The sequence below is a fragment of the Schistocerca americana genome, chromosome 2 (genome assembly GCF_021461395.2).
Source record: "Schistocerca americana isolate TAMUIC-IGC-003095 chromosome 2, iqSchAmer2.1, whole genome shotgun sequence".
Lineage (NCBI taxonomy): Eukaryota > Metazoa > Arthropoda > Insecta > Orthoptera > Acrididae > Schistocerca > Schistocerca americana.
In genome coordinates, this window is record NC_060120.1 from 327,597,258 (window position 1) to 327,610,023 (window position 12,766).

General features: G+C 42.2%; 1 long non-coding RNA gene across 1 annotated transcript in view; it reads right to left on the reverse strand.

The window, feature by feature from the left end:
* Positions 1-1,183: 1,183 nt before the first annotated feature.
* LOC124596650 overlaps positions 1,184-12,766 on the reverse strand; it is a 65,741-nt gene continuing 54,158 nt past the window's right edge. The window contains exon 3 of the long non-coding RNA XR_006978335.1: positions 1,184-1,327. This is a non-coding gene — a long non-coding RNA (uncharacterized LOC124596650). The remainder of the gene's footprint in view (positions 1,328-12,766) is intronic.

Sequence of the window (12,766 nt, forward strand, 5' to 3'; positions counted from 1 at the left end):
GAACTTTTAAAGTTTTGTAGGCCGGCCGAAGTGGCCGTGCGGCTAAAGGCGCTGCAGTCTGGAACCGCAAGACCGCTACGGTCGCAGGTTCGAATCCTGCCTCGGGCATGGATGTTTGTGGTGTCCTTAGGTTAGTTAGGTTTAACTAGTTCTAAGTTCTAGGGGACTAATGACCTCAGCAGTTGAGTCCCATAGTGCTCAGAGCCATTTGAACCAAAGTTTTGTAAATTTCAGCAAGTTAATTGTAATATAAATAAAGCTGATTAATGCAGGGGATAAATAAGATAAAAACTTGGCCGAACTACAAAAAGTAGTGTAAGTAATACTTCCATATGAAATTTGATTATTTACGGTATGTATCTTTGTAAAATGCACCACTGCTGTATACTGTCGTCCAGTAAGGATGGAAAGCACCGATGTACAGTAGGAGGGGGCGGGGGTGGGAGGGGAGGGGACAGTCGTGATAGATCTCATTTTCATTTAGCGATAAAGTATATGTCATTTAATAAGTATCGGAACACTGCAAGGGGCAAAGATTCAATATGAACCTGCCCGCGCCAAAATGAGATATACACGGAAAGAAAGATGAACATATATCTGTATCCTAATGTTACCTTCAGCAGATATAAAATTTTTCACTCTTCAGCTGTTGGTCTCTTCCCGTCCGTGATTATGGGTGGATGTATTGTGTGTATGTCATATATATATATATATATATATATATATATATATATATATATATATATATATATGTGTGTGTGTGTGTGTGTGTGTGTAAAAGTTTTTCCAATATATCTTCTGGAAAGGGAGGCAGTTTCTTTCATTTCTAAAATTAAATCTGCAAACCTCGGAAAACACGGTGACATTGATTGTATAATACTGCGTTCTTTATCACAGAGCTGGATGGTGCAGCAATTTAGGCTGTAAGAGTGGTAACCGAAGCGAGGGACTGTGGAGGTGCGAACGTTAGACGTGTGAATTGCTCGTGGTGAAAGTATCCACCAGCCACACACCTCGAAATTACCCACATTATTTGCACGTCCTTACAGTGCTAGTACATAAACACTAGTATAACACCCATGCAATACAATGAATCATTTTTTATTTGTATTTCATATCAGAAAATTAATAGACGTGCCACTGAAAAATAGTGGATTAATTTGTTAATAATAAGTGAAGGTTATTAGATCTTACAGAACAGTTGCAGATTTATTTTCGATACATGACATACATCAATGACAACGTTTATATGGTGTTTGGTCCACTGTAGCTCTCAAGTCGTTATGTCTACCGCCTGATGATGCACGGAGCCTGTGTGTAGGTAAACCTGTAAAGAAAAAAACACTTCGTTTAATGATGAATTCTTTTGATTTGGCAGATCTAGTTTTAGAGGCCTTTTTCCGGACAAGGAAGCATAGTTAATTTGCAAATCTGGTTCAAATGACTCTAAGCACTATGGGACTTAACATCTGAGGTCATCAGTCCCCTAGACTTAGAACTACTTAAACCTGACTAACCTAAGGACATCACACACATCCATGCCCGATGCAGGATTCGAACCTGCGACCGTAGCAGCAGCGTGGTTCTGGACTGAAGCGCCTAGAACCGCGCGTCCACAGCGGCCGGCTTGCAAATCTGGTAGACGGGCACTGTCAGTGATACCTCCTCCACTGATGTTATAAAAGAATTGGAGGGGTCAGTGGATGAATTTAGCGCTAGTCTGATTATGGTATCTGTTGTGTTTTCGAATGTATCACATCTTGGTAACAAATAGTTCCATGTGTTTCACTGGTAACCATTGTCTAGCGTGTATTTTTTTTCTACTGTGTTTATATTCTTGTCTCGTAATTCAGTAAAACATATGACAAACTGAAACTAAAATTAAGCTCAAGTGGATTAGCATTTTCTTCCATCGAACTATTGTTTAAGCAGTCATGGCCGCGGGGTAGTCCCCAGGAGATACTGCAGGAGACATTAGGTAAGGCATTTTTAAACCTAGTGCTGAACTCAATAAGGCGACACAGGGATTTGTGTCACTATTTTTCTAAGGAAGAACTAGTAGTGATTGTGTGAGAGGCTGGGAGTGATCTTGGACAGGCCTGCTCCTGAAACTTGTTCCACTAATACGATATTATGGTCCACTAATGGTCATTTTGTACAGATGTTCCGTCTTTACGATCAATACCGTCGCGACAGTGCTGTGAGGCGAGTTAATATGGGACTCGAGAGGAAGCTGTTGACTGCTGAGGAGGCACACAATTCGGTTGTGCCAGTTGAGAGTATCCATGGGTCGGGCTGTATCAGGAATGGCCTACACCTTAATGTGATTGGGAAGAGGTGGTTGGTGAAACTTACAAATCACAGTACAGCAGCTGGATTTCCGGTGATAATGTATAGAGGGACTAGATACAATAAGAATGATGTCACGTAGGCAATAGCCCTGTTTGAGGAAGGTTTCTTTAATGCTGGAAATTAGTACAATGAATGGGGAATGCAGATCAGAAAGGTCAGTACTCTTATTTCATAAAAATAATAGGAAAATTAAAGGTAAAGTAGATGAATTGGTAACATATCCTGACACTGACATTATTTCCATTTCTTACATAACTAAGAAATACGAAGGCTTCATTGAAGGCGTTCATTCTATCTGATTTCTATGCAAGGGGTTCGTTGCAGAAAGGAGGAGTGGCGAGTTATACTAATTGTAATGATTCATTCAAAAGAGCTATATATCAAAACATTGTAAAGACCTTATATTTGAAGGCTGTGCAGGAGAGTTTGTGAATTTTCAAGGAGAGACCTTTTAAGTATATGACTGTACAGGTACCCCGTTCACATTACAGGGTTTCCTCTCCAGACTTGAAGCAGTGCTAGGCAAGGTTCTTAAGAAGAACGTGTTAGGATTTCAGTACAATCTTTGTAGTAGATTCTCAAGCGAAAATAATGTTAATGTACTTGAATCATAGACCGCAGCAGAGACAGCATACTTTCCAACTAAAGTTCGAGGAAACAGAAGCACAATCGTACACACAGTCTTCATAAGCGGTTCTCTAGTCGATAGGCACATTGTGAGCAAAATTACTAATTAGTTGCACGACGGTGCTCAGGTCGAAATCAAGGCAGAGTCATATCGAAAGGTAGTAAACAAAAGACTTATGGGTCCATTCGCAATGAAGATATTTAAAGACAACCTTGAAGGACTAACTTTGCAAGAAGTCTAAAATACAGACGACGTGAACGACAGATATAACGTATTTCTTCAAAGCTTCACAGCTATAGCCCTTCAAAAGTGTAGGCACTTATGCAATACTAATAAGCAATCGATATGGAATATCATATAAAAAGGAGCTGTATCATAATACGAATAACAGTCTCAGGTTTGAAACAGAATCCCACCACAGAGCATGTTCCAAAATGCTGAAAAATGTCGTCAGACGAACCGAAACAGTATATTACACCAAGAGAATAGAAAGATCTCAGAACAAATTTAAAACTATTTGATCAGTTGTGAAAGAGGTGTCAAGGCAGAATGAGGGTGCTCAACATATTACAGATCTATTGTGTGAGGAAACTGTTTCTGATGTATCAATAATGTGCAAAATATTTAATAATCAGAATTGTTAATAAAAGACACCCACTGGTATGTCGAAATTTCAGATAGGATTATGAATATCGGTGCATCATGCATTAGTTCTATACTCAGTCATTTGCGGGATGAGTCATACAGGTGTGGGGAATTTCGTGATAGACTGAAATACTTTACAAATACTTAAAAAAGGGTGAAAAAGACAATGTACTTAATTAACAGCCAATTTCAGTGTTACCAGCAATTTCAAAAGTGTACATCTAAGTACAAAGAACTTGCTGCCAAATTAGCAGTTTAGTTTGAGGTGAAGGGTGTCCACAGGAAATGAAATTTACTCTTTTGTGTGTGTAAGGTAATTTCAGGACTAAATGATAGGTTGAGGACAGCAGGTAATTTCTTTGATTTGGAATAAAAAACGTTGGAATCAGTGGACAATATTTTTGCAAAAAATGGAATATTACGGGATTAGAGAAAAACTTCAAAAACGGTATACTTCATATCTGGAAAATTGGAAGCAGGAGTCTGTCATCTAGAGTCAACAAATACGAATCTGAGATCTGGGTCTGTTCTTGGCGTTGTTTTTCTTGATATGAGTCAGTGATTGCCGCTAAACGTGACAGATGACTCATAATGTTTGTCCTTCCAGATGACACAAATGTTATTGTGAAAGACGTGGAAATAATATAAATGATACATCTATTATTGTATCCAGTAACATAAGCACGTGGCTTTCGGAGAAGTGATTTGCAGTTAACTGCAACAAAACACAGTGCGCATAGGAGACTGCAGAAATTTTTCCAGGTGGGGGGCGGGGCGGGGCGGGGCGGGGCGGGGCGGGGCGGGGCGGGGCGGGGGGGGGGGGGGGGCGTCATGAGTCTAAAATTGCCGATTATTATTATATCCCAGAGAAACCATGGTTTATGCTTAAAATGGTTCAAATGGCTCTTAGCACTATGGGACTTAACATCTGAGGTTATCAGTTCCCTAGAACTTAGAACTACTTAAACCTAACTAACCTAAGGACATCACACACATCCATGCCGAGGCAGGATTCGAACCTGCGACCGTAGCAGGCGCGAGGTTCCGGAATGAAGCGCCTAGAACCGCTCGGCCACCATGGCCGGCGATTATGCTTAAATCGGACACATATTCAACAAAGTGATCAATAAGTTAATGAAATAAAGCATAAAATATTTAGAATATATATTTTTATTGATACATGAGTAATGTTGAAGTGAAACTGAAGCAAAAATTCAAAAGTGGGAAAAATCAGAAATGAGAACACAGTTATAAACAAAAATAACTAGTCATGAAGAGTCTTTCATTAATCTTCGTGGAAAGTGAAACAGTAAATTTTAAAAACGCTTATACACTGTTATCTAAAACTCTACTTGGAAAAAATACACTCATTCACACAGCCAAAAATGCATGAAATGAAATTGCAGTTCAAAATAATTAATTTACATCCCAGCAAGAGCTGGTGAAGATAGGCGAACTGTGAACAATCACATGTGATATGAAACTACACAAAATGTAATATTACGCCCAGACTGTTCATAAAGTTTGTCAATGACTAAGTTATTAAAGGTCATATGTTGCAGTCTTTCTCCTCCTGTGAATAGTTAGCGGGTAGAACTCACATAACCTGTTTTCATTCTTTGTAGCATACAACCACAGTTTTACCCTTCCTAGAGTCGGAAGGATTGTGCATGTACTAGCAGGCAAAGCAAGAGCAAAAGCCTTTTACATAACAGGAAAAAACTGTAAATTATCAGGTACATATGACAACACACTAAATTTCTTGTTAGTTCTGGTACCACATCCAGATGTCAGATACGTGTAGAAAATTGCAGAGTGAACCTAATCAGTATTGTGATTTGCGAAAGCCCATGAAATACAACGTCTTTGATAAGAGAAATACTGGTACCACATCCAGATGTCAGATACGTGTAGAAAATTGCAGAGTGTACCTAATCAGTGTTGTGATTTGCGAAAGCCCATGAAATACAACGTAGAATATTAGTAGCTACCTGTATACCCTTCGTCCCCCGGGCCCAAGTCGAAAGTAATGGAAGAATGAATGTCGGAAGTGAATATTTTTGGAAAAGAGAAGAGACTGCTGTAGAACTTTCCCAATAGTGCAAAGTTGACAGGTCTGCTAGTTTCCCCTAAGTCTCAACACTCCTCCAATCTGCTCATCCAGTTTTTCACCAATAATTGCGAAAGCCCATGAAATACAACGTCTTTTGATAAGAGATATACTGGTACCACATCCAGATGTCAGATACGTGTAGAAAATTGCAGAGTGTACCTAATCAGTGTTGTGATTTGCGAAAGCCCATGAAATTCAACGTAGAATATCAGTAGCTACCTGTATACCCTTCGTCCCCCGGGCCCAAGTCGAAAGTAATGGAAGAATGAATGTCGGAAGTGAATATTTTTGCAAAAGAGAAGAGACTGCTGTAGAACTTTCCCATAGTGCAAAGTTGACAGGTCTGCTAGTTTCCCCTAAGTCTCAACACTCCTCCAATCTGCTCATCCAGTTTTTCACCGATAATTGCCGTTTTCTTACATTAGTGTTGTGCGCTGCCACGATATAAACTGAAGAGCCAAAGAAAGTGGTACACCTGCCTAATATCATGGTGGGCCTCCGCGAGCTCGCAGAAGTGCCGCAACATGACGTGGCATGGACTCGACTAATGTCTGAAGAAGTGCTGGAGGGAATCGACACCATGAATCCTGCAGGGCTGTCCATGAATCCGTAAGAGAACGAGGGTGTGGAGACCTCTTCTGTACAGTACGTTGCAAGGCATCCCAGATATGTCCAATAATATGTCTGGGGAGTTTGGTGGAGATCGGAAGTGTATAAACTTAGAAGAGCGTTTCTGGAGCCACTCTGTAGCAATTCTGGACGTTTGGGGTGTATCAATGTCCTGCTGGAATAGCCCAAGTCCATCGGACTGCACAATGGACATGAATGGATGCAGATGATAAGACAGGACGCTTACGCACGTGTCACTTGTCAGAGTCGTATCTAGACGTATCAGGGGTCCTATATCACTCCAACTGCACATGCCACATACAGTCACAGAGCCTCCACCAGCTTCAACACTCCCTTGCTGACATGCAGGGTCCATGGATTCGTGAGGTTGTCTCCATACCCGTACAAATCCATCCGCTCTATACAATTTGAAACGAGACTTGTCCGACCAGGTAACCAATCATCAACAGTCCAATGTCGATGTTGACAGGCCCAGGTGAGGCTTAAATCTTTGTGTCGTGCAGTCGTCAAGGGTACACGAGTGGGCCTTCGGCTCTATTTCGTTTCGTTGAATAGTTCGCACTCTGACACTTGTTGATGGCACAGCATTCAAATCTGCAGTAATTTACAGAACGGTTGCACTTCTGTCGCGTTGAACGATTCTCGTCGTTGGTCCCGTTCTTGAAGCATGTTTTTCCGGCCACAGCAATGTCGGAGATTTGGTGTTTTATCGGATTCCTGATATTCACGGTACAATCGTGAAATGGTCGTACGGGAAAATCCCCACTTTATTGCTACCTCGCTCGTGCGCCGACTATAACACCACGTTCAAACTCACATAAATCGTGATAACCTGCCATTGTAGCAGCAGTAACCGATCTAACAACTGCGCCAGACACTTGTTGACTTAAGCAGGCGTTGCCGACCGCAGCGCCGTATTCTGCGTGTTTACATATCTCTGTATTTGAATATCCATGCCTATACCAGTGTCTTTGGCGCCTCAGTGTACAATCAAATAGCCATATAGAAAGCAAGAATTGTTGATTCCCTAGTAGCACTTGACGCCATGACAGCTCCCTGCACGCAGCATTGACTTCTGATGTGCAGCTTGTGGCATGTCTGACCACACGCGGCTATTCCCGTTCGCTTCAGCGTGTGCACTGGTGTGCTCTTTAAGGTACACGAAATGGGCACTAAGGTTCTCAGTGTGAACCGTTTGACATAAAAACTGACCAGCGGCCGGCTGCCGCAGAGTCTAAGTCCGCACTGACCGTGACATGGGACAAATAATATGAGTATGCTAATAATACTCTAAGTCTCGCTATCTGCACAGCTATCTCCCAATCTCTATACTTTGGGGATCACAGCAGCGCAGCCTCTGTGAATCCTGAGTTGTGCCTCAGCGTGCTGAGGACTAACTGTACAGAGAAATGAGGAATCTAGCCTGATTCTGACGCTAAGTACAGTAGTGTTGTGTAGTGTAGTGTTGTATAGTAGTGTAGTCCAGAATTACAAATTGCAGAATTTGCAAAGCAGCGTAGTACAACAGAACAATATAACATGTATCTGTTGAACAGTTGGCCAGAGAGTTCTTTTTTTCTTTCTGTTAAAATTACTATGACATTTTTATGTAGATTTTCCCATCCCTCTTAAACACAGTAATATGTAGTTATACAACCATATTTGAAATTATGTTAAAAAAGTATGTGCTGTATTCATGCCAATTCATGCGCAACGTCTGGTCCGTTCTTGCATCTAGATAACAGACTAAAAGGAAATAGCAAATAAAGAATAACTGCACAAATTGTCAACACTAAATCTTTTCATATTGCTGAAACTTCCTGGCAGATTAAAACTGTGTGCCGGACCGAGACTCGAACTCGGGACCTTTGCCTTTCGCGGGCAAGTGCTCTACCAACTTTTTTTTGTGTCATCTAATTTTGTTCGTTTTCGTTCATTGCATTTGCTCTGGGAGGACGTCGCAAGACACCCGTTTCAGCTCGTCGTTGATCCATTAACTCAGTTTTTTTATTACAGAGGGCAGCTAACCCTCTGACCGAACACGCTGAGCTACCATGCCGGCAGTAACTGAGCTACCCAAGCACAACTCACGCCCTGTCCTCACGGCTTTACTTCTGCCAGTACCTCGTCTCCTTCAAATTACTGTTTATCACCGTTGATGTACAACTAAAACTGCTGGAAAAATAAACCGGAGATAGAGCTGATCAGTACTGAAATCAAGCTATAAAACAAGTGCACAGATAAATGGGGCTAAGAAATCGAACGAAATATTCTCTGATGAACTACTGGACACCAAAGATCATTTATACCAATATACTCTGAAATTATCTCTGAACAACCTTCGACATTTTGACGGAGAAGTTCACATTCACCCTTTGTATTAGAGAAGTCTGTGGAACGTAAATGCGACTATTTAAAGAAAGGCCACCACGTTGCTCTCGTGGAAACGTGTTGAGTAAATTTGGAGAACTTGAGGGGCACCTGTGTACCACTTGCTGCACAAGACCGACGTGTTACTGTGCCTCGACTGCAGAGGGCAGAAGACTTCCTGAACTGCACGCAATAGCTCGCACTTGATGGTACAGATCGTGCAATACCATTCATCAAAACAATTGATATGTGGGCCATATTCATTGAGAGATTTTTATTTTTAAATTTTAGAGCTGCTGCAAATAATAGCTATAGCTCCGATGCTACATCTGCAGCCATATCCGGCAAGGAACCTCACACTCTGTGAAGGAAGAGACGTCTTGTATCACTGTATCACGAATGGTCTGCAGCACGAACTTCCACAGACAGGACAGTGAAACGACGGAGATAATGCGTGCGTCTGCAAGATACCAACCGAGCCCCGAACCAAAGTTCGATGAAAAGTGTCCACTCTGCCTGGACCTAAGTGAGAAGACGGCTCTCATGAGCCTGACTACCTATTAAAATTTTTACACATAGAAAACACTGATTATCTTAATGACATTTAATTATTTGAATGACATAAAATGAACCTAAGGCTCTGGCTCTGAGCACTATGGGACTCAACTGCTGAGGTCATTAGTCCCCTAGAACTTAGGACTAGTTAAACATAACTATCCTAAGGACATCACACACATTCATGCCCGAGGCAGGATTCGAACCTGCGACCGTAGCGGTCTCGCGGTTCCAGACTGCAGCGCCAGAACCGCGCGGCCACTTCGACCGGCAATGAACCTAAGTAACTGGGTTATGATGTTACCTCAGCTGCATTTACGATACCTAACATGAAGTGGGACAAAATTTCTAAATACTTAAATTTATTATATTCAAGAACCAGTAAAAATAATAACGTAAGTGTCGTGTGACTAGGGCCTCCCGTCGGATAGAACGTTCACCGGGTGCAAGTCTTTCGATCTGACGTCACTTCGGCGACTTACGCGTCGATGGGGATGAAATGATGATGATTAGGACAACACCCAGTCCGTGAAGGGAGAAAATCTCCGACCCAGCCGGGAATCGAACCCGGGCCTTTAGGATTGACATTCTGTCGCCCTGACCACTTTCTTTTTCTTTTTTGTTTTGTTTTAAATCTCATTTTGTTCGTTTTCGTTTGTTGTGTCTGCTCTGGTCGGACGTCGAAAGACACCCGTTTCAGTTCGTTGTTGATCCATTAACCCAGTTTTTTTTATTACAGAGGGCAGCTAGCCCTCTGACCGAACACGCTGAGCTACCGTGCCGGCTACCAGTCAGCTACGGGGGGCGGACTCAAGAAACCACTGAAATTACGAGATTTATTTTCTCTGTATGTATTGACATGAGATCCATAAGGTACAGTTATTTGATATCACGAAGTCTGATGGAATAATGGCATCATACCACATACAAACATTGGTACAGTTAATTAGTGCAATACAAGGGTGGCACGGCCATACTAGTAACGATTGAGAAGATGGATAATACCATACTAGATCAGAAATACAGAATTTATCATTAGTAGCTGACTGCACCTGAGGTTACGCAAATCTGACCACGGTGTTGTGTATAGTTTCAGACACCATACTCTAGAGGTATAAATCTCTGGTGCTCCAAGTGAATATTTATATATTTCAGTTTCAGTACAATAATGGTCGGATCAGAGTAAACTACATCAAAGTCTCGAAACTCTGTGCCGCAGATACATCTTACCAACTGTGTGCCGGAAACTGCAGCTGCAGCACATACTTTGCCGCAACCGGATGAGACAAATATTCGTGGAATAGCCAGGTGTCCCTTGTTTCTTACATCCTCCCTTCTCTGCGGCTCATCAGTGAAAAATTTTCTAAGACCCGAGCGAACGCGAAAAGTCCTTAAAGAAAGACATGAACCAAAGCGATATCACTCCAAGAGTGCCTATCATGTATTACAATGCGAGGTTCCACTGTTTCTCTGCTCCAGAGCTAGCATGCAACAGATGACACGTGAGGAATGTGGTTTTTTGGTCTAAGAAAAACCCCGATTATGCGCAAGAGGTGGAACCAAGCACACCTCATGTTACAATGTGGGCCAGGTTATCATCTCTATACCTGTTTTAATGACTTTTTTTTTTAAAAAAAATATACATTTGTGGCAATTCCTGTTCGGACATGTCGCAGACATTGATAATACCACGACTAGAAGACAAAGGTGTCATGGATTAGGTGTGGTTAAGAGCAGGGCGAACCTCCCAGCACACTTTGGTATTCATCGGTGCGAGTTCTTTGATGAACACGGGTGCGGTTCAGCAACAAGTCTAGCGCCACTGAAATGGCTACCACGAAGCCCAGACCTTACCATACCAAAAAACTCATCGTAAGGAATAATAATAATTTCGCGCGGCTCAGTGGCCTGGTGCAAGTCTCTCAATTGGACGCCATTTTGGCGAACTTGTGTGCCCCTAACCTACCTCCGTTATGTAACAGGGGAAAGGGAACCTACAGGTAAACCTGGAATCCGAACCGCTTGTGGTGCCTGGTGACTTTTCAGATAGTTGAGAGGTGAAGACTAGGTTGAAACGCAGACGGAAAAACCTGTGATCCAACCAAGATTTGATCCCGAGAGCTCTCTGCTTCCAAGCACGAGCTTTGGCACCAGATGATCAAGTTCGTTACTATAGTGAATAATTGGTGTAAGACTAACGAAGCACTTCGCAAAAGTGTTGAGGAAGCCTTTCGAAGGATTACCTAAGAGATGGTCCGTGTGAGGTTACAAATGGTGTGTCTGCTATGTATAAATTAGTCACAGAAAAGGAAGGACAAGTTGAGTGCCATGTCGTGGACGAGTTGCAGCAAGGTAACGAAATTAGGCTGGTGAACAGACTGCGAGTGGATGAGTAGACTGGGTGTGTGCTCACTTCTTGAAATTCCTGTGATGGTTACCCGCAGTGTGCTAGTGGGCGACAAGCACCCAAGGCCAAATGTCCGACTGCGTCAATATTTGAAGTCTCAAATACTTACGAAAACATTAAAATTGCTTCCAGAGAAGCTACAACAAATCTGAATACACAGCAATGAATCCGTGATAAAGAGATGATTACAATACAAGTATTACCATATTTGTACAACCAATCTTAGCAAAGATATTCACGCCTATGTATAAAATTGTTTATAACAACAGCAACAAAAGCAAAGACATACCTTCACCGAGGAGTCAAGCAGTATATTGCTCCCTCCTACGTATATCTCGCGAAGAGACCATGAGGACAAAATCAGAGAAATTAGAGCCCACACAGAGGCACACCGACAATCTTTCTTTCCACGAACAATAAGAGACTGGAATAGAAGGGAGAACCGATAGAGGTACTCAATGTACCCTCCGCCACACAGCATCAGGTGGCTTGCGGAGTATGGATGTAGATGTAGACATACTAAACTTCCATACGATACCTCCTTTGATGAATATATTTAAAATACTGATAAACAAACCAGCTATACTCTAATAGAGAAAAAAAGCACCGCGAAGGAGTTACCCGAATGGGACGGAAATATGTCGATGTGATGTACATGTACAGACAGACAATTTCAGGAAAAAACTGGATGATTTATTCAAGAAAAAGAGTTTCAGAAACTGAGCAAATCAATAACGGGTTAGTTCACCTCTGGCCCTTATGCAAGCAGATGAGGCTTGGCACCGATTGACAGAGTTGTAGTATGTCCTCCTGACGGATATCGTGACGCATTCTGTCCAATTGGCGCTTTAGATCAACGAAATTCCGATATGTTTGGAGAGCCCTGCCCATAATGCTCCAAGCGTCTTGAACTGGGGAGAGATCCGGCGACCTTGCTGGCCGAGGTACGATTTGGCAAGTACGAAGACAAGCAGTGGAAATTGTCGCCATGTGCGGGTGGGCATTATCTTGCTGAAGTGTAAGCCCAGGGTGGCTTGTCATGAAGGGCAATAAAACGGGGCGTAGA